The 24,027-nt window shown below is 38.6% G+C and overlaps 1 protein-coding gene and 1 long non-coding RNA gene across 2 annotated transcripts in view; both read left to right on the plus strand.

Annotated features, from left to right (window-relative positions):
• Positions 1 to 24,027, plus strand: part of LOC143032019 (uncharacterized) — a 428,918-nt gene that overhangs the window by 152,824 nt on the left and 252,067 nt on the right. The gene's annotated exons all lie outside the window — the stretch shown is intronic.
• LOC143032018 (uncharacterized) lies at positions 584 to 23,482 on the plus strand. The gene is made up of 5 exons (XR_012967065.1): positions 584 to 700; positions 5,884 to 6,004; positions 14,828 to 14,911; positions 20,419 to 20,615; positions 23,380 to 23,482. It is a non-coding gene; the product is annotated as an uncharacterized LOC143032018 (long non-coding RNA).

Below are 24,027 nucleotides of genomic sequence, written 5' to 3' on the forward strand. Positions count from 1 at the left end.
TCACTCAGGGGCCATGATTTCAAAATTGGTCACACCAGAACACAAGTAGAAGTACGGAGAATGTATTTTAGTATTAGATGTGTGAATTTGTGGAATGAATTGCCAGCGGAACTTGTCAACTGCAGTGATATTGATGTGTTTAAACGAGGTCTCGCAGTTTATCTCGGTGATATATTATTTGATTATAATGCATAAGGCAGTACCAATCGACACCTTCACACAGTTCCACACAAAGTTGCTGCTATCCAGCCAGTAGCAATTAATATATAAATGTCATGTGTAGAATTATGGGCTGGCGTATCAGCAGAATACGGCTTCCTTGACTACATTATAAGTGGTGTGTGGATGGGAAGCCCACCAGGTAAGAGAACCAGGCAAGAGCAAAGTGAAAATTGATTTGAGATTGAGAGTTGTATGGAGCACTAATGTGCAGCTGCCTATGTGCTCGACTACTCGTCAGTATGACTTGAGCGGTGTGAGTGGAAGGCTGCGCCGGCGGTCGCTTTGGATACGTTATAAATAATGTTTGTGCGTTTAGTGTGATGATTTACATTAAGTTGTGCTTTTTTTGTTTTTTTGTTTTAGCGCCAATGAACTAACAGTGTGCTGTGCAGTCTGAGATTGTGAGTGCGGTTGTAGTAACCACCGCCTGCTTGTAATCAACATTGGCTGTTGTTACGTTGTACACTGGATCCGAAAGGTAAGTTAGGCAGGTACATAGTTTCTGGACGGCGATTTATTATTTAATTATATTTTTATATTGAAGTTATTTATTAAATATTGGTTGTCCCATGCTTTATCAAACTTACTCTCAAATTTTATAACTGATTTTGAGTATGTGACATACTTAGGTAGTGCATTCCATTTGTTTGGTGCTACAAAATGAGTTCTTCCTTTTATCCAGTTTTGGTCTTTACTATTTTCATAGGATGTCCATTTTCCCATAGTTCCAAAATGTCATGGCATACGTCCTCATCGTAGACTCCTGTCAGGATATTAAGTGATTCAATTGTATCGCCTCGTGCACGTGTACATGCTAGGTGTGGGTTTCCTCAGTCTCTCCTCACAGTTTCTGTTTTGGGGGCCGAGTAGCGCCACATAGAGAAACCTAAAAATTTCTTCATCCAAAGAGACAAAGAAAAGGTTCTTCTGATAAGTCGTACAAGTCTATTAGCTTTATTTATCTTTTCTGCAAGATGATTTGAGAACGAGTTTACTATCGATTATTACCCCTATATCCTTCTCTGTACTTATTTTTGTCATCTTTTCATTCATGTTATATCCATAGTTTCTTCTACTGCAATTTCCAGTGCGCATGAATTTACACTTTTTTTTTTATCAAGCAGCAATGTCCTTCAGGGTTTTAATTCACCAGTAAATTTTTGTATTCTCTATATACAATTATATTTCACTTCCATCTCTTAAAACTTCTGGTAAATAATTTATTTAAAGGACGAACAATAATAGTCCCATCACAGATCCCTGAGTGACACCACTTTCCACATCATGCCATTCTGATTTATAGATTATGTCCACTGCAGCATTCTCAGCTGTCCAATACCCTTATTAATTGAAGAACTGTAGATCACTCTGGTAAGAATCCAAATTACCTGTTACTAAATAGTTTATTTGATTTCATGCATTTTATAACTTTCTCTCTGACTAGTGATTCCATTAGTTTATGCACAATACTTGTGAGACTTATTGGTCTGTAGTTTGTCGGGTCACAACTGCTTCCTTGTTTAAATATGGCAGTTTATTTGACATTTCAGGCACATGTTTAAATGAAAGATTTAGCACATCTCCGTCTGGTTCCTGTGAATACTTTGTTGAACTGATTAGCCAGTATGTCTGCCTTTTCCATCTTAGTTTTGTTCATACTACTATCACTATTCATGTGTAGTTCTGGTATACCAATTCTTTTTGTTATATTTTCTTGTACATATTTCCAAAATTATTTGGATTTTCTTTTGCCTTTGAATTAGCTGTTCTCTATTTTTTCTGTTTTCTTGTTTCATTCCTCACCTGGTTGTACACCTGTATTCTTTCTCAACCTGTTGAAATTCCTGACAAGTTGTATTTACACAGGTTTTTAGTTGTATTAGTCATGACCAAGGCTTTTTTTCTTATTTTTGACCAAAGCATCCTATTCATTAGTAGTTCCTTCATCTGGGATTTGTTCTTTTTCTCTGACAAAATGTGTCTTTTACTACTTTAATTGGCACACATTTGTTTATAGTATCTGTAAGTTTAATTCTAAAAAAAAAAAAAAAATCAACATTTCCTCAATATTTGGTTTACCCAAGTATTGCTCCCATTTGATGTCCAACTTTTATTTCTCAACTCTTTAAAGTCTGTTCTCTTGTACAAGAATATTTTCTTTGTATTGCATGTGAAAGTAATGGTAGCATGATCACTTCATCCTAGGGAACTTTCTACTTCTATTTCCTCTACTATTTCTTCTTCCCTACTAAATATTAAGTCTGACACCCTCTTACCTCTCCTCTGTGGCTTGTGATTTATTACATATGATGATAGCAAATACAGTGTTTAGGAAGAAAGTCAAGTATAAGTACACATGGGAGAGGGTGGTGGATGGAAGGGTGGTAGATAGAGCATTAATGGACTATAGTGGTAACCAGGAGTATAGTAGGAAGAGTTAAGGGTGCCGGTTTAGTATGTGGCCTACCTTTTTGAAACTGGATTTGTATGTATTTACCTAGTCGTATGTGGTCTACCCCATTTGAATATGTCCTACCTCAGGACAAATTTAAAACAATACTTTAAAAATGTTTTCATTTGAACCTAACCTCTCCTAACCTAACTTGTAGAGCTGGGTGCATTCCTTGGTGCATTGAATAGGTAGGCCACATACTGTACCAGAGAAAAAATGTAGGCCACATCCAAAAAAGGTAGGCCACATACTAAACCAGCACCGAGTTAAGGATATACATATTCAAAGGGGAGAGAGTAGGGGAATATCAGATAATTTTTTGGTGGAAGGTAAGTTGAGAGTGGAGGATAGATGGAGAAAAGGGAAAAAGACAGAAGGTAGGGAGGTGTTTAAAATGAACTGCTTAAATGAGAAAGAAAGGAAGGAGTATAAAAAGAAACAGAGAGGAGTGGGAGGGAGTGAAGGATATAGTAGAACTAGGAGTGGAGGAGGAAGTTGCAAGGTGTGCAAAGATGGTGTGTGGAAAAAGGAGGATGGGAGAAATAGAAGGAAGGGTAGTGAGTGGTGGAATGAGGAAACAAAGAAAATTGTAGAAGAGAAGAAGCGAGCTTTCACAGATTGGTTACAAATAGGACGAGAGAATCATATGAGAGGTACAAAGAAATGAGAAGACAAGTAAAGCATAAGATAAAGGAGGCAAAGAGGAGAGCAGATGTAAGATGAGGTAAGAGTACAATTTTTTTTTGAAAGTAATAAAAAGATGTTTTGCAAAGAAATTAAGACAGGAAGAGAAGGGAAATCAAATAGAGAGGAAGAGGTAAAATGTGCAGATGGAGAGATGATAATGAAAGAGAAGACAATAAGAGGAAGATGGGTAGAGTATTTTAGAGAGTTGCTAAAGGTAAAGGAGGATAAGGAGAGAAAGGTGGATGCCGTGGTAAGCGCTAAGAAAATGACAGTGGTGAATGAAGAAAATGGAGGAGAAATAAGGAAAGAGGAGGTGAAGGCAGTTGTTAATATGACGAGAGCAGGTAAGGCACCTGGGTTACAAGGGTATCATGGAGAATGTCTAAAACAAAAAGGAGGTACAGTGATGGTGGACTGGGTGTTGACATTATTTAATGCTTGTTTAAGAGAGGGTAGAGTGCCGGAGGACTGGAGGAGTGCCTGTATAGTTCCACTTTACAAGGGAAAAAGCGGATAAGTGTGAGTGTAGTAGTTTCAGAGGGATCAGTTTGTTAAGTGTAGTTGGGATGGCTTATGGGAGGGTCTTGATTGAGAGGATTAGGAAAGGAAGAGAGAGAGTAATTGGTGAGGAACAGTGTGGGTTTAGGACAGGTAGGGGTTGAGTGGATCAGATTTTTGTGGTAAGAGAGATGTGAAAAAGCTTTAGGATAAGGTAAGGATGTTTTTTTTTTGGGCTTATATGGATTTGGGAAAGTCTTATGACAGGGTAAACAGGAAGGCACTATGGGAAATATTGCAGATACATGAGATAGGAGAAAAGCTTTTAAGAGCAGTCAAGAGTTTTTACGAGAGTAGCAGAACTTGTGTTAGAATCGGAAATAGGTCGGTGAGTGAGTGGTTTGAGGTAAAGGTGGGACTTTGTCAGGTATGTGTTCTGTCACCTTGGCTGTTCAATTTATACATGGATAGGGTGGTGTGAGAGGTAAATGCAAGGGTAGTGGGCTGGGGATTGGAGATGGTTAAAGAAAATGGAGGAAAGTGGGAAGTAAGCCAGTTGTTGTTTGTTGATGGCACTGCAATTGTAGCAGGATCATAGGAGGGATTGAGGAAGTTAGTTACAGAGTTTGGGAAGGTGTGCGAAAGAAGGAAGTTAAAGATAAATGTGGGTAAATATAAGGTACAGTAATGAGATGTACAAGGGGAGAAATTGGCAGCAGACTAGAGGTGAGTATTAAGGGAGAGAGAATGGAGGAAGTGGATAGTTTTAGGTACTTGGGTGTGAATGTGGCAGGAAAGGGAGCAATGGAGGTGGAGATAGTATGTAGATTGAGAGAAGGAAGTAAATTCCTTGGGGGATTAAAAAGTGTGATGAGAAATAGACATTTTGGAATGGATGCTGAGAGGAGATTGTATGAAGGTGTGATTGTGCCAACAGCACTGTATGGGGCAGAAACATGGAACATAAGAGTAGTCTGAATGTGTTTGAGATGAGGTCTAGAAGTATGATAAGGTTACTAGGCTGGATAAAGTGAGAAACGAGGTTAAGAGGAGAACGGGGGTGGAAAGGGAATTGGGGAGTAGGGTTGATGTAGGAGTATTGGGATGGTTCGGACACATGGAAAGAATGAGTGAAGAAAGATTAGTAAAAGAAGTGTGGAAGGCAGAGTGGAAGGAGTGAACATAAGAGAGCAACCAATGATGAGATGGATGGATGGGGTAAAAGAGGGCATTGGGAAAGGGGAATGTCTGCTGAGGAAGGATGGGAGAAGACAGATGGCAGGGGTAAGTGGAGAATAGTTGTATTTACCTAATTGTAGTTTGCAATTGTATATGGATGATGCTGTGATGCATGGAAGGGAGTGGGTAGGGGATGGGTGTGGGTGAGGAAGTATGTGCAAATGATATTTTGATGCAGCCCAAAGGGATGTCTCCCCATCTTCTCTTTTTCTGCATGAGGGGACAGAGACGGGGGTCGCTAATTAAATGAAGCGGCCTTGCTGTGGAGGTGCTGTGTCTTGCTTTTGACCCAGGGCAGTGGGCGAGATGCAGAGATGACCCATCATCCAGGAGGAACCAAGAAAAGAGCAAGGGAGGGGTGGTGAATGGAAGTGAAGTATGTGGGGATGAAATGGATGGGAGTGGATTTATACCTTTGACTTTGGCCCACCTCCCTTGTGAGGGGGGAAAAGCCCCTGATATATGTATGTATTTTGTGTTGATGTGTTATATCATTCTGGCTACAGAAATATGTGTCAATGCAATTTTTGTTGTTCAGAATGGCTGTTGTGGTTCACTATATGATTTGAATTATTTTTTGATGTAGCTTTTGTGTGCTATTGTATTTGTTGGTCAGTGGTTGACATAAGTTAACATCAAGGATAATGTGGATACAAATGAGATTGGGACGGAAGATAATGGGTATATGTGAGTGGATGTGACCTTAGTTTTAATTCTTCCAGCTAATGGTCATTTGAGATAGATTTTATAGATTTAGCTGATAACATTTGATATATTTATTTCAGTTTGATAATGCAATTGCCTGTGCAGCTGCAGATGGCATCTCCAGCTGCAAAGGAGTGGCTGCAGAAGAGAAGAGACAATATTTAACCCTGGACACACTTTTTTAATACAAGCAAATTCAAGGTGAGTGAGAAATATTTTGTATAGAAAGACATGTTAAAAAAAATCATATATTACCTCTCTCATGTGTATTTAGCCACAAGAAATGAGCTATGCTCATGGGGTCCTGTTATGTATGCATTTCCCTAACCGTAGTATGTAGGAAAATAGCAATGCTTGTTGGGTCCCATCTCCTACTCTCCAATATGACATAATACCTATTCTCAAAACCATGTACAGTTCCAACTTAATCTATATCCTTAATTTCAATATTCATATTTTTTAATTCATGTTTGTCTGTCAGTCTTGTGTGCACAGCCTCCCAAGTAGTTCTGCCATATCAGTTCTTTCTTCTCCCTGGTTCCATGTGGGTGGGGGTGGGGAGTTAGCTCCTTGATAGTTGGTATGCCTCATAAGAGTATTTCTACTGCAGTCCTTGGACCAACAATTCTGTTCAGGGTTTTAACAGGATGGAACATAGAGGAAGGGGGTACTGAGGTAGCCATCAGACAAGAACACAACATAGCAAGTGGAAACTCTGTTGAGAGCCTGTGAAGGTGATCATGTTCCTCTATTGTTATTTTGTTATGATTAACACAAGGCAACAACAACTGGTAATGTGTTCCACTTGTTCTCTGCTTTGTTTAGGAAGCTGAACATTTTAAAAAGTTCTTTGACTATTTGATGTGTCTGTGATGACATGTATATATATCAAACGTGTTTCCCCCCTTACAAGGGAGGTAGCCAAAAACAAAGGCATAAAATCCACCCCCACCTATTCCATCCACACTTACTCCAGTCCCATTCACCCCCCCCCTTCCTCCCTCTTATCTTGCCTCCTCCTGGATGACAGGTTATGCCTGCATCTCACCCACTGCCCTGGGTTAGAAGCAGTGTTGCAAGATGCAGCACATCCACAGCAAGGCTGCTTCATTAAATCGGTAACCCCCCCCCCCGACCCCACGTGCAGGAATGGAGAAGACGGGGAGAAATCCCTTCGGGCTGCGTCAATTTATTTTTCACACATACTCCCTCACCCCCATCTCCCACCCACTCCCTTCCATGCATCACAGCATCATCCATACACAACCATTCTCCATTCACCCCTATCTTCTGTCCTCTCCCATTCTTCCTCAACAGACATTCCCCTCTTTCCCAATGCCCCTTTCACCCCACCCATCCATCCATCTCATCCTTGGTTGCCCCTTCATGTTCACTCCTTCCACCTCTGCCCTCCACATCTCTGTTAGTAATCTTTCTTCACTCATTCTTTCATTCCATGTGTCCAAACCAAAGGATTACAATGGAAGAGCATGCCAGCAGGAGAACTTTTGGTTCATGTGAAAAAAATAAGTAGACAAGCAGGTAGATAAAAGAATAAAATGAGTAGATAATGAAAAATGATAAACAAAAATAAAAATAGTTGATAAGAAATGAATAACAAAAAATAAACTGTTAATGATAACAAATAAAATAAAAAAGCCAGGCATTACAGTATATTTCTTAGGTGGTTATCTAAATAAATCTTAAAACTTCAAACCGTACTACATTGCACTGCCTTAGCAGGAAATTTGTCCCAATTATTTACTACACGGTTGGTGAAATTGTTTGTACCCACTTCCAAATTAAATCATATTCCTGACAATTTGCGACCATTACGTCATGTCTTATTCGTATTCAGGGTGAAAATATTGTCACTCGTGATGTTAATTTCCTTTGAATCTTAAACATCTCTATCAAATCACCCCAGAGTCTTCTTTTTTATTGGGAAAAATAGATTCAATACTCTTTCATCAACCCTATCTCTCAACTCCCTCACACCACATATTCCCCTTGCTGACTCACAACACAGATTTAGGCCACTACACTCCACAAACATTCTTCTAATAAATCTCACACAAAGAATATTAGATGGCATCAATTTAGATAGGTCCCATCACAGAACACTTCTTATAACATTAGACATTAGTAAAGCTTTTGATACTATCCCCCCTCCACAAACTAACAAAAAATATGTAACACTCCTAAAATCAATAAAAGTGACATTTGCATACTTGGACGAAGACATGATAAAAAAAATATTGGTTACATTGATAAGGCCTAGACTAGAATATGTGGTGACATTGTGGTCACCCAGTACCAAAAAGAATATAAAGAAAATAGAAAGAATCCAGAGAGCAGCAACAAAAATGGCACCTGCACTTGCAAACCTATCATATGAGGAGAGATTGGCTAAACTGGAGTTACCGACGCTGGAGCAAAGAAGAGAGAGAGGTGATCTACTGACCATCTACAGAATCATGAAAGGCACAGAGATACTCGATAGAGAGGACTTACTAAACTGGGACAAGAGAAACACAAGAGGACATGGAAAGAAAATAAAAAAAACATAGCTACAGAAGAGAACTGAAGAAAAACAGTTTTCCACATAGAGTAGTGGACACTTGGAACAAACTGGACAATGAAATAGTATGTGCAAAAACCATTTATGAGTTTAAAAGCAAACTAGACACTGCAAGATACAAAGGTGGGACACCATGAGCATAGCTCCCCTTCCTGCAAAATAAAACTAGGTAGATACAGACATGCACAATAACACTAAAAGATGGTTGGCCAATTATCTGGCAGGCAGAAATGCTTATGTGTCATATAATGGCCAATCATCACACACCAGAAACGTTAAGAATGGAGTACCACAGGACTCAGTTCTATTCCCCACACTCTTTAATCTATACATGCATGATATACCCACACCAGACATCTCAGAAATACAAATCTCTTCCTATGCAGACAACATAACAATCACAATAATACAACCATACCTTGATATGCTCAACACATGGTTTATTACAGACTCAAAATAGCCCCAGCCAAATCTACAGCAACACTTCTCACCAACTGGACAAAAGAACACAAATACATTCCTCATCTCTATATCAACAACACTCTAATACCACCCCCCCCCCCAAAAAAAAAAATTCTTGGTGTAACATATGATACATCCGTGTCATTTAAACAGCATATCACGAACATAAAAAATAAATGCACACTTAGACTCAACGCACTTTTATCAATCACTGGAACAACATTTGGACAAAACAAAGAAACTAACACTACCTTATATAAACAATGCATACGCTCAGTGATGAACTATGCGAGTCCAGCATGGGCACCTAATCTCAGTGAGACACACCTCAACACCCTTCAGACCATACAAAACAAAGCATTAAAAGCAATTACAGGCTGCACATATGCAACACCTACAGACCACCTACACTATGAAATAAAAGTCCTCAAAGCCAAAGATCACCTTGACATGAGAGGCACACAAGCACAGCAGCCTCCTCAAACACAACACCCGCTACACTACATAACAGAATATCCACATATGCCAAGAAAAAAAAAAATAAAAAAAAATCTATATCACGTACAAATACCAGCCTCCAGAAACATATTCATAATTACATCACTCACTGCTCCCTTAACACTCTAAAAGACAACACATTGCTGCATGCCAGACCCCCTGATAGCCATCCCTCTGAATCCTCTCTCCCACGAAAGGACAGAGTCCACCTTGCCAGACTGTGATGCGGCCACCACCCAGCAGCCCTTCTAAGCTACTGGAAAAGACTAGATGACTGCATTGTGGACAACTGCCCTGGATGTAACACTTCATCCCATACTATTCAACACGTCATGGAAGATTGCATTATAGACAATCATGCACGCAAACAAGACAACATACACTCCATAGAGGATTTGTGGGAAAACCCCGTTCCGGCCGTGGCATTCCATGGGGAGACAGGATTGCCCGGACAGACAGTCTAGGGAACAACAACAACAACAATGACAACTCCCTTTCTACCCCATTCTCCTCCTCACCTCCTTGTTTCTCACTCTATCCAGCCTAGTAACCCATATCATTCTTCTCAGGCACCTCATCTCAAACACATTCAAACTCCTCTCTTCCTCTCTTATGTTCCATGTTTCTGCCCCATACAGTGCTGTTGGCACAATCACTCCTTCATACAATCTCCTCTTAGCATCCATTCCCAAATGTCTATTTCTCATTACACTTTTCAATCCACCAAGGCATTTACTCGCTTCTCTCAATCTACATTCTACCTCCACCTCCTCTTCTCCCTTTCCCACCACATTCACACTCAAGTATCTAAAACTATCCACTTCCTCCGGTCTCTCTCCCTTAATACTCATTTCCAGATTCTGCCACATTCTCCCCTTGTACATCTCATCACTTTACTTTTACCCACGTTCATTTTGAACTTCCTTCTTTCGCATGCCTTCCCAAACTCTGTCACTAACTTCCTCAATCCCTCCTCTGATCCTGCTACAAGCACGGTGTCATCAGAAAACAACAACTGGCTTATCTCCCACTTTTCTCCATTTTCTTTAACTATCTCCAATCCCTGACCCACTACTCTTGCATTGACCTCTCACACCACCCCATTCATGTATAAATTGAACAGCCAGGGTGACATAACACATCCCTCACTCTCTCCATTTCTGATTTGAACACAAGCTCTACCACTCTCATGAAAACTCTTGACTGCTCTTAACTGTTTTCTTCCTACCCCGTTGTCATGTTCCATGATGTGTCACTGACATGAAGGGATGTGGGTATGGCACCATAACCCACACTCTAGCAAGAGCCACAGTGCTCGCCATTCTTAGTACATACATATTCCAAAGGCTTTTTTCCCCCTTATAAGGGAGGTAGCAAAAAAACAAAGGCATAACAACCACTCTCACCCATTCCATCCCTAACATACTCCACTCTCCTCCACCCTCTTATCTTGGCATCTCCTAGTAAATTGATTATAATATTTAATCCATCAAAGTAGTAGGTTACCTTAAATTAAATAGATATATACATATACATACATATACCAAAGGCTTTTTCCCCCTTACACAGGGGGTAGCCAAAAAGGAAAAGGCATAGAAGTCACTCCCATCCATTTCATTTCCCATATATTCTACTCCCCTCCACCCTCCTCCCTCCCTTCCATCTTGTCACCTCCTGGATGACGGGTCATCCCTGCATCCTGTCCACTGCCCTGGGTCAGAAGCAGTGTTGCAAGACAGCACATCCACAGCAAGGCCGCTTCATAAATTCGGCGACCCCTCCTCTCCGTCCCCTCATGCAGAAAAGGAAAAGACGGGGTGAAATCCCTTTGGGCTGCATCAAATTTTTTCTCATACATACTTCCTCACCCCCCATCCCCCACCAACTCCCCCTCATGCATCACAGCGTCATCTATACACAACCCTTCTCCATTCACCCCTATCTTCTGTCTCCTCCTGTCCTTCCTCTACAGACATTCCTCTCTTTTGTAAAGCCCCTTTCACCCCATCCATCCATCTCATCCTAGGACGCCCCCTCATATTCACTCCTTCCACCTCCGCCTTCCACACTTCTTTTACTAATCTTTCTTCACTCATTCTTTCCATGTATCCAAACCATCCTAATACTCTTTCATCAACCCTATCTCTAAGCTCCCTTTCCACCCCTGTTCTCCTCCTCACCTCCTCATTTCTCACTCTATCTAGCCTAGTAACCCCTATCATACTTCTCAGACACCTCATCTCAAACACATTCAAACTCCTCCTCTCTTCCTCTCTCACGTTCCATGTTTCTGCCCTATAAAGTGCTGTTGGCACAATCACTCCTTCATATAACCTCTTAGCATCCATTCCCAGATGTCTATTTCTCATTACACTTTTCAATCCACCTAGGCATTTACTCGCTTCTCTCAATCTACATGCTACCTCCACCCCCACTCCTCCCTTTCCTGTCACATTTGCACCCAAGTATCTGAAACTATCCACTTCCTCCAGTTTCTCACCTTTAATGCTCACTTCCAGCCTACTGTCACTCTCTCCCCTTGTGCATCTCATCACCTTACTTTTACCCACATTTATCTTCAGCTTTCTTCTTTCACACACCTTCTCAAACTCTGTCACTAACTTCCTCAATCCCTCCTCTGATCCTGCTACAAGCGCAGTGTTGTCAGCAAACAACAGGTGGCTCACCTCCCACTTTTCTCCATTTTCTTTAATCATCTCCAACCCTTGACCCACTACCCTTGCATTCACCTCTCGCACCACCCCATCCATGTAAAGATTGAACAGCCAGGGCAACAACACACCCCAGATGAAGTCCCACCTTTACCTCAAACCATTCACTCTCTCCATTTCTAATCATAACGCAAGCTCTACTACTCTCATAAAAACTCTTGACTGCTCTTGACATACATATACCAAAAGTTTTTTCCCTCTTATAAGTGCTTAAATTAGATAATAAGATAAAACGAATTAGGTTTTTTTTTGTGATGAATGACTAGTTGCAGGAGATCTGCAAGCCAGTGGCAGAGGAGTACAAAATTGAAGCCTTCTCCCCTCGGAGGTCAGAGGGCATGTAAACAAGATGACACTACGAAGTAGTGTCCTCGTATATGTATGTACCTTTCCCCATTTGATTAGTTAGATAATGATTGAAATTTTATAAGCCTTCTTTACACACAAATAAAAAAGTAGAAAGATTGTGTGGAGCTGGGCATAGTGATAGAATAGGCTTCTGTAGGCACACATCGCCACCTGTCCTTGGCACTGATGTCGTGTGGTCATAGTATTAATTAAGATGCATGGGCATTGAATTTCTGACTCCCGCACTCATACTCTGTTTATACTCAACTTCGTTGTAAGTCAATATATTATTTTATTGGATAATGTTAATTAAATAAGTTTTGCACATAACCACTTTTACTATCCAAGTGAAGTTAAAAAAAACTTATAAATAGGCTAAATATCACCCTGGCCATTGGATTGAAGGAACTGTTCAAATCACAGCCAAGATTCAATACATCAATTCAATACCTCCCTCGGTACCTTCCTCTATACCCTGTTGTAAACCTTTTCCAAATCCATAAAAGCCCAAAAAACATCCATTTCACAAATCTGTCTTACCACAGAAATTTGATCTATGCAACCCCCACTTGTCCTAAACCCACACTGTTCCTCACCAATTAATCTTCTGTTCCTCCTAATCCTCTCAATCAAGACCCTCCCATAAGCCTTCCCAACTACACTTAACAAACTGATCCCTCTGAAACTACTACACTCACACATGTCCCCTTTTCCCTTGTAAAGTGGAACTATACAGGCACTCCTCCAGTCCTCCGGCACTCTACCCTCTCTTAAACAAGCATTAAATAACGTCAACACCCAGTCCACCATCACTGTACCTCCTTTTTGTTTTAGACATTCTCCATGACATCCATCCAACCCAGGTGCTTTACCTGCTCTCATCATCTTAACAACTTCCTTCACCTCATCTTTCCTTATTTCTCCTCCATTTTCCTCACTCATCACTGTCCTTTTCTTAGCGCTACCCACTGCAACTACCTTTCCCTCCCTATCCTCCTTCACATTGAGCAACTCCCTAAAATACTTTCCAATCTTCCTCTTATTGCCCTCTCTTCCATTATCATCTCTCCATCTGCACCTTTTACATTTTCTTCTATTTGATTCACCTCCTCCTCCTCTTAATTTAGAATTTTTATTTTAATAAAAAAAATAAAGCACATCTCTAGGCTATTATAAACAGCCATATAAGGTTGTTTATCTTGGTAATTTTCATGTAATTAACTTATAAGTAAACACCATGTATTTACAAAATGTTTGTCAATTCATAAAGTACTGAATGATCTGGCAATTTTTGGAACATGTTGCTATTTGTACAGAATCAGTACAGATAGTTGTAGTTTAGATCTACAAGTTAGTACAGTTTCAGCCAGAAATGTGTGTGTGGTTGGTTGTTATGCTTTTCTAATGAGCCTCATAGAATATTTAAGAATTCAAATATAATCTATAACTGGATTAAAAAATGTGTCACCTTATTGTATTCTTTTTTTTACATATTTATACAAATTACTCATAGTGATATCTACATCTTGGCTATTAGGCCTTTTCAGCAAAATGCAATGGTTCGGCACTTGAAATACTGCCAAGACCCTACTACTAAAAACATAAGTGCATAACAATCAATCTTAGAAAATTGACTGATGTGCTTATTGAAAAGTGTGATGGAAGATGGAAAAAAGACTCATTGTTGTGTGTGAACTGTTGGACACTAATAATGAATAACCCCACAATAATTAGAACCATTGAAAACTATGAGACTGAACAACATTTATTCAAATCATCTTCAAGCAGTGATTTGAGTGATATAATATCTTCAAATCGAGATCTGTACAGTGAATACCCAGTTGAAGAAAATCCTTTAACTTCAATTGAACCATTTCTAGCACTTCTGGACCAAACACCAGTAAAAAAAAAAAAAAAGGGTTTTGTCTGCATGGTATACAATTTTCCTTTATATAAGTATTCTAAATCAGTTTGCATTCTTAATCACTAGGTATTTTTTATTTCAATGCCATTTTTGTTTAATTGGTAATTTTTTGCATAGGAATGTATGCATTTAATTGTTTAGCATTTCTAAAAATAAATGGATAACTCATAAGTGATATGTATATGCTAACCTAATTTGTGTTTGTTGCAATTATTATTTCGAAGTATGTGTTCCTGTCATTATCTGCATTTCATGTATATTGATTCTTTGCGAAATAAACTTATTATTATTATCATTATTATTATTATTATTTTTATATATGTGGAGAGAGAGAGGAAATGTTCCTTATAAGTTATCTATTTATTTTTAAAAATGCTAAACAATTAAATCATATATTGTAATGACAACTATGACATTATTTTGTATCAAATTTTACTCTGTATATTAATGTAAATGTATGAATTTTTATTTCTTTTCAGAAGGGTTATCATTGAGCCAGAAGAAGTGCAAAGCTCATGGTAAGCTATCAGATGCCAGAAAAACATTTGAAGGAAAGCCTAGAGGTCAGTTATGGTGTTCATGTTAATAGCGATGCAGAAAGTGAGGCTTCAAAACCTGAAACACAATCTGAGAAATTGAAAAAGTCATTCCTGGATAGCAAATAATCATAAACTGCATGTATTAACTCTCTCCCCATATTAAATTAAAGAAACCACATTTTTTTTTTTCAAACTACAACATATATGGTGAGAGAGAGCCATTTACTAAAATCAGAATTTGGAATCTTTTTCTAAAGATTCCAATCATGAGCAAAGGAAAAGTGGCATCAGAAGAGCACAAAGATTTAGTTTGAAGATTCTATAAGTCAGATGATGTTAGTCATATGTGTCCTGGCCAAAAGGAGTGTGTGAAAATCACCAGTGCTGAAGGTGCAAAAGCAGCTGGTTCTTGGGAATTTAAGAGAGATATTTGAACTATATAAAAATGATAAAAAGAATATTAAAATGTGATTCTCTACATTTGGTAAATTACAGCCATCATGTTGTGTGTTTACTGGTAGTGGTGGGACCCGTTCTCTCTGTGTCTGTACACATTATCAGAACCCAAAATTACAGTTGGCTGCATTGGGAAAATAAGGTCACTCATACAAAGATCCTATGGATTATAGTGTCTGCAGTAAAGAGAAAGAAGCTTGCATGATGCAAATTTGCAAAGACTGCCCAAGAGAAGAAGGTGTTCTGAACTTTCTTGACTTGCTTGACAATGTTGAATCAGCTCCAAATGAGATATCTTGCAAGCAATGGGTGACCGTTGACTGTTGTACATTGGTAGACAAAGTGGAGCCACTTCATGAATACAGTATAAGTTCTTTTAACCGGCACGAGTGGGACCAAAGACGTGCCGGAAAGGGGAAATCCCGGTTACAAGAAGGAATATTAAGAAAATACATATATTGCCTTTATTCATAGAGTACTTAAATAAAATTCATTCAATGGCTTCACTTTTGTTGTTTATTTATTTACCAGTATATTCATATTTATTTATCTTTGCCAATCCTTTAGCAGCATCCTTCCACGTTACTCTTGGCTCTAGGTCATCTTCCTCTTCACTATCAGCCTCTGTTTCCTTACCATGCTTCTCCTCAATCACTGCCTGAATGATTTCATCGTCAGTTACTGTGGGGGTGATAGCTTCGTCTTTGTCGACCTCCATCCACTCCTGAAGAGCTTCATCAGTGACGCTAAGCTTAGCACTACCACGCATATCCTTCAATTCAGCCATCACTACCTTCCTTTGCTGTCGGTATGTGTTTGTGTTTTGAGAAAGTTGCTAATAGAAAGTCGCACCCTTAACATCAGGCGTCTTATTACAGTGGGCACTGGGCCTGACGGAGCGGCGGGATTTGTGGGAGATGGCGGGAAAGATGCGCTCTACCTCTGGCGTCGGCGGGAATGGCGCGGGAATTTTAAATTTTATTTTTTCGAATTTTTACATTTTTATACAAAATTGTTATTTCCTCATGAATAATATGCCAGTTATAAGAAGGAGCCAGATACGAGAATAATGGATAAAAGAGCTTTTACTGTACTTACCATCACTAAGCAAGAAAATATCCTGCATGGTTTGTCATCATTTTGTTGCACAGCAGCAATCACAGTACTTAAAACAGTTGAAAGAAACAGTACACCTCTGAAGGAGGCAGTTATAGTAGGAGGTGATTTTTCAGAGAGTTATTCTTTCATTGCCCAAGATGCTGCTAAGGGATTTCACTGGGACAACTCGCAATGTACAGTTCACCCTTTTGTCGCCTATTAATTATAGATCATCTGAAGACCAAGAACTTAACCTTTTCACTGACTGTTTCTTATCTCCATCACTAAAACACAACACTAATGGTTTACTCATTTATAGAACAGCTTATGGGCTATGTCAAATTCAAGTGCCCACAACTGAAAAAAGTTGTACTATTTTTCGGATGGATGAAGAAAATTTTGGTTTGTCTTGTGAATGGCATTTTTTTTATGTATATCTCATGGCAAAGATGCATAAAATGATCACTTAAACCAATTAGATATTCAAGAAGATTTAGATAAATTACAGCAATGGTCTGAAAAGTGGTTAATGAAATTTAACACAAGTAAATGCAAGGTAATGCACATAGGTAAAAATAACAGTAAGTACGATTACAAATTATTTGGAAATTCGTTAACAAAAGTGAATACCTGTAGTGAAAAATATCTCGGCATAATTATCATTAACGATCTCAAATCATACAAGCAGTGTATTTCAGCCTCTGAGAAAGCAAATAAGATTCTAGGACTGATTGAGTCCATCACTCATTAACAAGCTATATAAATCAATAGTTCGTCCACATTTGGAATATGCTATTTCTGTATGGTCACCGCATCTCATTAAAGACATTGACAGATTGGAAAAAGTACAATGGTGAGCCACAAAACTGATTCCAAATATCAAAAATAAATAATACGAAAGTTGACTGAAACACATGAATCTGTTTTCCCTAAAAAAGCATAGACTCAGAGGTGACTTGATACAGGTCCTTAAAAATCTAAAGGGAATTGACAACATCAAAAGTGACAAAATTTTCACACTGAATGAGAATCCGACAAGAAACAATGGTCAACCGGCCGGAAATAGATTTAATTTGGAAGTGGGTAGAAACAACTTTACCAACCGTGTAGTTAATGAATGGCATAAACTTCCTGCTGAGGCAGTGCAATGTAGTTCAGTTCGAAGCTTTAAGAATCATTTTGATAAACCTAAGCAAGATGCTGTAATGATTATCATTTATTTTATATTATATGTTTATTTGTTTTGTTATCATTTGTCTGTTTATCATCATTTGGTTGATTCTCATTTATTATTAGTTATATGTCTATTATTATTTATTATTTACCTTATTGTTTATTATTTAACTATACCTATGTATTTATCTACATATTTTATTTATTATGCTCCGCCTTTGTAATCCTTTGTGATGGGATTGGCAGAACAGTGAAGGGAGCTACTGCTCGGGTCAGTTTGCAGAGAGGCAAATTCTTACACCAGAAAACTTGAACAAGACAATAAAAATGTTCATTGTAACCATGTCTGATTTGAAAGATGCAGAACAACTGATGGAATATCAATTCCACAACAGTGTGGCTATTCAGGGAACTCGGAAATATCATACATTTGTTCCTATAAACAAGGAGGAACTGAACATGGTGTGTCCCATTTCAAGTGGCATTGGAGAGAAGAAAGGAATACAGAAAGGTCATATGACTAATGAACCTGCAATGGTTGATACCACAAAATGTGTCAGACCAGGAGAGTATGTTAGCAAGTACGTATCATTATCCACCAAATAAATATTCATGTTCAGTGCCAGAACATCATATATTATCTGCCATGAGTTATCCTAGACCAAGAGGAGGCAGCCAAATTAACTATATTTTACTTCAGAAAGAAATTCACAAAAGTATTGAATATGCCAAAATTGTATCCAGTACAATTTTATGCTGACCTTATATTTGTTGTAATTGTGCTTATGCTTGTGCAGTATATAATGCTTATGATTGTATGCAGTTTGTAAGTACATGGTGTTCACTTGTATGTTTTTTATTAAAATAAATGTAATTAATTAGATAAAGGCCTAAGTATGAAAAATATGTACAGTTGACAGACAATATATAAATAAGGCGCTCACTTGTGTTAATTCTAGGAAAAATACCAGCATAATTTTTTTTACTGATTGTAATAGCCAAAGCTTATGCTTTCATTTTCTCACACACACACACATATATATATATATATATATATATATATATATATATAATTTTTTTCTTTCAATTTTGATACCCCAAAAACACTGATATTTGGATTCCTTGTCTGATTCTAAATATATATACATTTATGCAACTATGATTTTGATCAGCCTAGTTATTGGCCTAGTTATGACCTCAAAATATCTGAAGTCATATCTCCTGAACAGTTGTTTGGATTAACCTTAGAATTTCAGCAAAATCTGATAGGTGAGTGTGCTAGGCACTTGTTGATCTGACTGAGAATGCCCCAGAAGTGGAATTGCTCATTTTGACTTTGGCTGCCTCCCTTGTAAGGGGGAAAATGCCCTTGGTATACAGTAAAAGCCCTCTTTTCCAGCATTCAGGTATCCGGCAACTTCAAGTATCCAGCATATTTTTTCCAAGCATTAAAATCTATATGAAATCAATACATATCAATAAAATTTCCTGCGCGAGGTTTTAATTGTTCCCGCTGTCACCAGAGTGCACCACTGTCTGGGTCAGTTTCGCACCACCCATAGCCCACTGCCCACTGATGCTATTCAGTCTCACATGTGCCACATTTGTGTTTGTCTCCACTCAGTTCAGCTACATTCTTCCTCAAGTGTTCTCCTGTAAACTTTCATCATGCCCAAAGTTGATAAACAGAAATGTGTTGTGCTTACACTTAGGCAGAAGGTGAACATTTGCAAATGTTTAGAGAAAGGGGACAACAGAAAAATACTCATGGACGAATTCGGCATAGGCTCATCAGCCATCTATGATATTAAGGCCCAATCAAAGAAGTTACACGAGTTTATGAAGGGGACAGATACCCCAAAAGCTGTTGAAAACTGTCACACTTTACAATATCAGCATGGGGAGAAGATTGACAAAGTGTTGTACGAGTGGTTTTGCCTGAAAAGATCCGAAGGAGTATCAATGACAGGCCCCACCCATGCTGCAAGAAAAAGGATGCGACCTAGCAAAGAAGATGGGTGTAAGGGAAGGAGAGCGGCAAACAAGTACAGAGGATAGTGATAAACTGGAGTGATGAACTAGATGTTGGCGAGTGAGGTGGTTTTGTTTGTTTGTTTATGTGCTTTTTTATGTTAAGTTAAATGTTGTTAATAGTGAATAAAATGAGTTGATTGTAGACATATCAGTTTTGTGACCCTTCACTTCTTTTAGTAACCCCTTCAGAAAAGTACAGAGAAGGTTAGTGTCTAGTGATGAACTGTATGTTGGTGAGTGAGGTGGTGACGCCGCAATCATGTGATGCTTTGTTTATGTTGCGGTATGTGATACTATATGTTCACTGACATTAATAGTGAGTTAAGGGGGTGATTATAGACATATTTCTGTACCCCTTCACTTACTTTAGCAACCCCTTCAAGTATCCGGCATGCCTTTGGCCCCAGTGATGCTGGTTAAGAGAGCTTTTACTGTATATGTATGTATACATTTGTATGTATGTGCATTTATGGTTTTTCCTTAAACATCTTATTATCTGTATGGTCTGTTTTTACCTTGGCCCATTTTCGAGATTCATAGAATACTGCATTTAGCTACAGGAAGACCCAAAAGGCCCTTTCCCCCCCCCCTTGTACAGTAATTGCAAGAGTGGCTGCTGAGTCAAAAGATACCCCCATCCCACTCCCTTCAAAAAGACATTGTCCCTTCCATATAAGCTCCTCATTGTTACCTGACCATTTTTTTTTCTTTGAATACTATCTAATTACTGTTCTGTATATTGAATACTAAAACTTTTTTTTTTTTTGCAGCATTAGATCTCTACTCTAAATTGGTTTAGCTGCTGCTTTGGGTGGATGCCATATTATATCCATGAAGAATGCTGAAAACATTTTGGTTATTGGTGGCCATGAAGTCCCCCTTGTCCACCAGTATGCCATTATGGGAATCGTGTCCCTTCCCATTTTTTAGTGGGCTGGAGCTGGGGTCATCCTCTTGTGGGTTCTTGGTAAGATGGAAAGGAATTTGACATTTTAGTATTCATAAACTAAAGAAATGTATGTAGATATCATTTACAGGATTAAGTTTCTCTCTCTTCTTGAATTTATAGCTTTAACCATATAGTGTCGCTCTATTTTTGCTTTCCAAACTTTTTTTGCAAATCTTTCCATTCTTATTTTCTCCATATGCCCAAATCACCTTTGCACTCTATTTTTCCTATCCAATAGCTCTCTTGCCATCCACATTTAAGAGGAAGACCAAGAAGGAGGTGGATGGATGGATGGATGGGAGTGAAAGGAGTGTTGGATCAAGAAGAATGTTGTGTACTACTGAGCAAGGAAGACCGAATGCCATAAGTAGGAGTGAAGTGAGAGAGAGAGAGAGACTGTAGGTGGATGAAGGATGAATGGCATGGCTCCAAGGGATGTTCTTGTCTGATCCATTGATTTTCTGAGTGGATGAGGAGAGGGGGGGGGGACGTCATATAATATAGTGCTGTGGGTAAACTAGCTTTGGTTGTTAACCCCTGCCATGGAAGTTCTGTCTTGCTGCATTGCCTTTGACCTGAACATGAGAGCCTAAGGTAGAAGATGTCATGAGTGGGCTTCGGATGTGTGTGGGGCAGGTATTTGATTTTACACAGCCACCATTGTAAGGGAAGGAAGGTCCATTGGTATGTGTAGATATGAAGTTGTTTTATATTATCTGTCTAACAGATGCTCACTAACCGAGCAAGAGAGAGCATCACTACTTGTGACAGAGGAGGTCAAGGTGGTGACGACGGCAATTCAAACCCTGCCGCCCGTGAGTTGTACCAAGGGTGTGCTACATTAATAAAATAGGACCATACTGTACTACAAAGTCTTCTTTAAGGAGCACCATCGTAGCTAGCTTCCCAATATGGGTGGCGGGGGGGAGGGGGAGTTCACAAAGTTAAACCAAATCAATCATCAGTCATCTATTTCTCTACCAAGGGCCCCACCCTCTTATATGGAAAGTAGCCAGCCAGGGCATGCACCTACTCTCACTCATTCCACTCCCATCCACCTCCGATATTTTGGTTGGAATGTGGTCAAGTACTGAGATGTTATTAACTGCCAGGATGAAATTCTATCACTATATATTCTCAGATAAGAAAGAAATAATGATGTATGTAGGGGTGTTTTTTTTTTTTTTTTTTTAATGGCAATGCCGATTCCTATTCACTCTGAGATGCCAATACCGATGCCGATTCCTATTCACTCTTAGTTGCCGATGCCAATTCCACTTTATATGATTGTGGTATATCAGTTTTTAATATGAAGTAATTAAAATATGATTTTTACTTGCTTCATAATCTCTGTAGATTTATACCTGCCAGTTGTTGAGCTGTTGGATGCTGATGATTGAATGAAGTTAATGAAGTGCTTATTGATTGACCACTTTATGATTATCAATGTATGGTTGTATTATTTTCTATCGGTTGAAAAAGAGGTAGACATTACCTGTTTCATAGATTTTGATGTAACTACTAACTTCAAGTAACTTGAATCATTTCATGCATGGTTTTGATAAAGCACATGTACAGAGTGTAAACTGCATCAATCCAATTCTTAATCCTAACTTAGTAAAGACTAAACCTAACTCAGTCTCTATAATAATTGATACATGAAATGCGGGAAACGGCTAAAAAAATCTTCCTTTTTTTTTTCTTTTTCTTTTTTTTGAAAAGCCGTGTCTGTTTTGTTCCATAAAGAATTTTTTTTTTCTCTCTCTCTGCATCAGCTCAAGAAATCCAAGTCATGTGGTTCCAGTGGGAGGGAGCAAAATTGATCAACTTTGCTTTGTCCAAATTTGACTCTTGTGATTGTGATTTTGACAATAAATCATCTAAACATGAGTCAAAGTCATAGCTGTTGTTGTCAAAAAGCATAAAGATGTATTGTTGTGAGTTTACATGTCAAAATACATAAAAAAAATTCTTTATAAATGATTCATTTGGCTATAAAATGCTGCAAAGTGGGAGTAAATCTGTCTGCCAATTTTTCGAATATATAAGCAGGTAAAATTGACAGTCCACGGATGCCTGGACGATTTACTCCCATATTACTCTCACTTAATTTCTTTTGTGGAAACATTGCTGTTTCAAAATATATATATATATATATATATATATATATATATATATATATATATATATATATATATATTAGTTTAATTTTATATAAGAAATACAAAAATAAAATATAGAATTAATATAATTTGCTCTAATATTTACTGCCATCTTATAAGTTTCTCTGGTCGTATGCCTTCCTGTTTGCAGATTTGATCACCTCAGCATACTATATTTTTTAAACATGTGTTATGGCAGTAGTGTAGGTTTACACTACCACAACATATTCCTAGCCACCTCAATCCCTACAGTTGTGATGCTATGTGCTAAAGCCTTGATTATTTGGTAGTGGTATTTCGTATAGCATATAATATGCTGCATGGCCCTATGCAACCACCAGAACAATGAATAATAGGTGAATTACTGAATTGGCATCATCATCGGCAAAATATTGCCGATGCCAAATCCCTTTCTAAAAAAATGCAGATTTTCGCATATGCTGATTCACCAAAAAAGTGACTATTCTTGCCTATGCCGATTAATCAGCACACCCCTAGATGTATGTAGCAGTATCAGCTGATGAGTAAAGAAAATCAATGTCTGTGTATTGCTGCAACAGAAATAATTTATGTCTACAGGAGTATTAGCTGAACCAATTTTTTTTTTTTTTATCAAACAGGAGCCAGCTTCTGTATTATCATGCTTCATGCATCATTGTACAACATAGAAAGTATTTTAGGTTCCAAGGATGAACCATTTAAACTGCAATTGGAACAGGTATGTATGCATCCCTTCACTCACATTATAGCCAGCTCATCTTTTGTAATTAAACAGAATGAATAGAGAGAAGAAGAAAAAAGTATCTAATGCTAGATTATTCTCCCCAGGTTTGAGGCAGTCAGGAATCCTTTTCACCACATTTGATAAACTCAAGAGGGTTGGTGCATCACATCTCAGTTTGACTGGATGGGGTGGTGCGAGAGGTAAATGCAAGGGTGGTGGGTCAGGGATTGGAGATGGTTAAAGAAAATGGAGAAAAGTGGGAGGTGAGCCAGCTGTTGTTTGCGGACGACACTGCGCTTGTAGTAGAATCAGAGGAGTAATTGAGGAAGTTGGTGACAGTTTGGTAGAGTGTGTGAAAGAAGAAAGCTGAAGATAAATGTGGGTAAAAGTAAGGTGATGAGATGTACAAGGGGTGAAAGTGGCAGCAGACTGGAAGCGAGCATTAAGGGAGAGCGACTGGAGGAAGTGGATAGTTTTAGATACTTGGGTGCGAATATGGCAGGAAAGGGTGGAGTGGAGGTGGAGGTAGAATGTAGATTGAGAG

The sequence above is a fragment of the Oratosquilla oratoria genome, chromosome 12 (genome assembly GCF_046742065.1).
Source record: "Oratosquilla oratoria isolate Oo_2021 chromosome 12, ASM4674206v1, whole genome shotgun sequence".
Classification (NCBI taxonomy): domain Eukaryota; kingdom Metazoa; phylum Arthropoda; class Malacostraca; order Stomatopoda; family Squillidae; genus Oratosquilla; species Oratosquilla oratoria.